The sequence below is a fragment of the Folsomia candida genome, unplaced genomic scaffold (genome assembly GCF_002217175.1).
Source record: "Folsomia candida strain VU population unplaced genomic scaffold, ASM221717v1 Fcan01_Sc003, whole genome shotgun sequence".
NCBI lineage: Eukaryota > Metazoa > Arthropoda > Collembola > Entomobryomorpha > Isotomidae > Folsomia > Folsomia candida.
Window position 1 is genome coordinate 6,784,137 of NW_019091195.1, and position 5,420 is coordinate 6,789,556.

Genomic DNA, 5,420 nt, shown 5'->3' on the forward strand with positions numbered 1-5,420 from the left:
AGCAGATTGTCTTTTTCGCAGCCCATTTCGGACCCCAGAGCCCCGCCAATCTGCACATTAGTGAAAGTGCTGGCCCGGAAGAAGGGACGACCTAGAAGAGGACTAACTTGGATCTAAGGTGCTATGTCGATAAGTTAAGCAAGTGCTCAAGTGAACAGGATTTAAAGCGTCACTGAGTCGGTTTATCTCACTCCCACCAGTTCAACTTGCTCCGTTCGTGCACTGGCAGCAAAAAAATCAGACAAAGAAATATGGGATAGAAATCAGAATACAGAAACGGGATTTGGTTTGAAAAAGCGTGAGCTGAGCGAATTTGACTGTTCGAAAGGTATCGCATCCCTCCAACTGTTGTATGTTTGCACCCATCTGTGGTGTCTTCTCGTTTTGGCTATTTCCTTTTCTGGTACAGAAAAATAGAACGTACGCTCTCGTCCAAAATCAGATTTGAATGGAATAAAAGCATGTAATAATGTAAAAGTACATCACTTCCGCGTGGTGTGGATATGCATTTATGTATATATTGCGTGTACATACTGTACTGACTCTCCTTGTTTTTTTGCGGTCTGAGTTTTCTTTTGTGTATGTACGATATGTGGCATGGGGCTCTGGCGAGGTTCGTTTCGATGCGGTCGGTTGCCGTGCTGGACAGGAAACTAGGAGGAAAGGGATGGAAAAGGAAGTCCCGAAATTGTGAATTGTGATGATTGGTTGCTGGTGCTTTGCATAGATCAATGATATTATTATTCAGGAGAATTCAATACATAATAGGAGAACTTGGTCATAACCTGGCTTGGTGCGCCCTATTCATTCATTTTTCAGTATTCCAGACCTGATGGTGATGGGGCGAGATGTGGAGATGGGGAGTTAAGAAAAGAACTGGGAAGTTGCAGTAATAAATCAATCCGTCATTTTGCTGGAGGAAATCCGATTTCTAAAAGGCTTTACCTACCTATTCTTTGAATTCATTCATTCATTTCATCACGACGTATAGAAAATCAGCGGGTCCAGACGTATGTCACTGCGGCCGCAACGAGCAGAGCACCAGCCCTCCAAGTTTACAAGTTTCGCAAGTTGATTGACAAAGAAAGTCATTTTGTTCTTTATTCTAATTCTTCATATGGATGTGACTTTCTCTACCTTATTCTATTCCATCTCGAAGAAGAGGACGCGAAGGAAGTCTGAAAAAGTCTCCCATTGTACTTTTTTTTTTTCATACGCAAATCGAATATGTGACCTGACCCAGGTAGATGTAGTCTGTAGAATAATTTGGGTACGAATACTTATTTTCTAAATCTGTCGATACATGTGCACGTATTCTGTGTGTCCTTTTCACAGAAAGAGTAATATTACATGAATTCATATGACTTCTTTTTACCTCATCATTGCAATAACTTTCAGGTAAAAATAAACGACCAGAGGTCACCTTTCTCCAGCCAACAATTTTAACAAAATATCGCTAGTCCATGATAAATATATGGGCATAATAGAAAATTTCAAGCTTTTGTAACCATCTTGAAATTTGTGCATTTCATCTCCGACCAAAATATATACTTAAAAATCAGTGGTAGTGCATCAAATTTCCATTCGATTGGAAAAAGAGATCTCGAAAAAAGATAGACGACGGAATCGATTGCATAACCCATGGTTCGGGGAAAACACATAACCCATTACCATTTCCAGATACCATTTCAAGTTGTAATTTGATGGATGGATGGATGGCTTAGCTTATTAATGAAACTTGCAATACGTACGTATATACTCGCACACGTTTATATGCATGTCGTCGTCTGTGGCATAAAAATTATAAGTAAATTCATCAGACAAACTGCTTCAGGCGATGGGATTTTACGAAGTGAGCAGGAGGGGAAAGTTGTTGACATTTCAGTCATTGCAATAGAACTAATCGTGAAATGATTCAGTTCGTTGGATCTTAACTAGATACGGGGGAATAACTCGGAGGAGAAAGTGGCAGGCACCAGGCAAGCAACCTCTGCAAGGTTACCATACGATGAATTCTACTCTGTAATTTCCATCCAACTTGGTTGGTAAAGTTGCTGGCTTCGCGAAGCAGGAGGACTCTGCTGTACCAGTCATGATTCCCAAACTCACGACGATTCCCTTAATATTTACGAGAATAGGGCCCCTGAGACACAACTCTAGTGGGTAATACGACAATGACGAAGAAATTGTACGGGATCACCACCAGAGTTGAAGCCTCAAGTTGGTATTACTCCCTTTCAACCGCGTTCCCTCCTTGTTCTCGTACAAAGATACATACAGAATAATTCGATGTGGTTGTTGCGCTACCACCATCGCCATGAAATGACAACGGTCACAGGCCCATACACACGCGGAGCCTATCCTTTCCTCACTCTGCGAGAGTTGAAGGCTGACTTTAGTGGGCCATATAGTATTCAAAACAATATCAACTCAACGATACGATATTCTTTACCAGTTGAGCATGAGATTTGGGATTATATAACCAATCCTACAAATTCAATATAATGCCCGAGTAATGTCAGGGCAAAGATTTCTATTTCCCTCCTGAGGTTTGGTTTTCAACTTGTTTGGAATCTCAAGCCAGTTCGGCACACGCATGAAGAAGCCAGTTATAAATGACGGTGAAAGAAGTCCAGAGGGGAATTTTTATTGTGAGGTTCTATTTTCATTGAGTAGATTTCCAATGCAAGTTCCTCATCCGTCCTCCTGATACATGTGGGTTTAGATAGAACCATGCGTGCTGCGTGCATTGCAAGTTCCAATTGGGAACTGACTGTGCACAATAAAATGACCGTCTTGTCGGATATTATCACGTTGCATTTAAGATATTCATTCATTTCCTCTTGCTTTCCTGCTACATCGGCAAATTGTTGCAATAAAGGTCAATTTTTATCATGAAGGCGCATTTCATTCGTTGCTACCAGTTCTGTAGTGAGTATTTTAAATGAAACCATAAAATGTATGTACAAATATTATCAATTCAAGTAGAGGAATTGTTCCAACAATTGATAACCAGTTATACAACTACGGATAACTTGTAGACTAAAAATAGTATGATATATACGATGTCATCATGTAGAATGTGGGGAAGAAAAGTATGAGTGAGATTTGACGGGTGCATTGATATGGTGGTCGCGTAGTACAAAGGAGTACGTCTGGGGCTATACCGGGAAATGTTTCCTTCGATGGAGACCGGGGTCACCAAATTTTTGCACTATACCGTTATTTCTCATTCCTACAAGAAGGCTCATTCATTATGCCTGAAACTCTGTTTCCTGCAACTTTTCTTCGCATTGGCCCAGATTAGATTGAGAATTCCCCCTCGTAGAGTTGCTTGGATTAGATGTGTGGTGTACAGTATATTTACCCAGACCATCATACGGAATCATAACAGAAGAAAAGTTTTAGAGGAAGAATAAAAACCTCGCAGTCCGGCTTTGCCTAGCCCGAACTAGGATTTATCAAACACTGTACTATTTATTTTCGGCAGAAATATAGCACATCGTTTTGAACCGGTACAATGCGTTGGGTGAACAGGTTCAAATTTTTGCAATTTGACAACCAGTTTCAGTTTTTCGTTTTGGTTATTTTTAAAATTTGGTGTAGAAAACTTCGCTCATTTCAGTGATCTCACCAATACAAAATATGTTTGATAAGTAAGTAATCGTTAAATCGGCTCCCAAATTTCAATATAAATATGATCATATCTACTAGTCGCTACCACACTTCATCGAGGACGGACGGACTGACGGGTACATAAGCCTTGGCTAGAATAATAAAATTGGGGATTATAAATGACTCCCAGTTTATAGATCAAGTTTTCTCTCTGTAATGTCTCGCACTAGCCACACTACATAGTTCTCAGTCTCAGTTCTCGGAACGATGCTGGGAAGAAAGCCCACCCACTACCCATTTGCCGTTGTGGTAAAATCCTACGTACGTAAAACTGCTCCATTATTTCCGACGGAAGTAAAAAGTGATTTTATATCCATAGTCTTCTTGGATATTATGTGACACCGTTTCACGCCCATTTTTCACTTTATTTTGATTAAATTTTTCCTTCATCCCACTTGGTTTCTCTGTTGGTTCCAGTCCTTCTATTATTTTTGCTATCTCTCTCTCTGTGAGTACCTATGTGTGTACGTGTAAGAAGGAAATGTTCAAGGAAGGAGGTTCATTTCAACTTAAATTCTTTGCACATTTTGGTTTTGACAGTTTGTAATGCAGATGTGAAATGTGGGTGGATGCAGTTTCATTTCCTGAAAGACAATACGAATCGATAGTCGTCGTCTTGTCTTGACCAAGACAGAGGAGAAAGTGAGCTTTCTCTGGTCTCAAACATGCTCGTTAAACTTAAAGTGATGACCTTTCCCCGATTTCCGCTCCTCTTTTTATTTCTGCATCCCGGCTGCCACCCAAGTGGAATAAAATGTTGTAATGGTTTTCATTTTTCCAGCTCCAGTGAAATGAAACGAGGAAACGTGCTCCTTGGTGTTTGAAAGATTTAAAGAAAGACCTCTTCGTGGTCTTAGACACATCCGTTTATGCCGTAATATAGATAATTTATTGGCAAGGCGTGGACCCGTCCGACATGTGTTTGAACTCATGTTGGACTAAGCCCACCAGCCAATAAAATATTTGCTGGCCCTTTTATCAGTTCCGAGTAGCTGCCCTTATCATAATAGTCATTAGCCTCTTATTTGGTAAACTGACAGAGCGGAAAGCAGGGGAGAGACAGAAGAACCAGAAGAAAGGAGGAGAGCATTATTGCCATTATCATCGTCCACCCGAACAGCTAAACAGCAACATTGAATATTATCTGCTGTGCTTTCATTTCCTTTAAGATTTCTTTTTATTGCAGCTTGTTAAGTGCATATCTAGTTTCCCTTCTTCCACCACCACCACCACCATGTTACGCTCCTCTGTAATTCTGTACTCTGTAACTCTGAGCTCCTTCTTCTTCTTCACTGTGCGCTTCCGTGTGGTTGACTTTTTAGTGGGTTAAAGTGAGAGAAATAATGGGGAAGGAAGATCACTGCGAAATAAACATGTGCATGGATTTTCGGGTTGGAAAGAGGAAGAGAAAGCGAGTTACTTCATAAAGAGCGGTCCACGTGATATATGTATGCAATGCAAGTTATTTTACTATTGTTGTTTTTTGGCTCTCCGCTGTACTAACTGCTAGTGATGGGTGGGTGGGTGGGAGTGAGTTGGCCGCACTATTTCTTCAAGTAAAGTTCCATAGATTTACAACTTTTATTATTTTATGGCGCAACCTAGATAAAATCTAAAGTGATATTTCCGTTGCCAATTCAGCCCATTCTTCTTGTGGTAAAGGAACTAAACTCAAATAAACTCACTCTCGTGGTCCAAGATACATTATTCGAGTCATATGCACATCTCAAGCATTGTATTGGAAT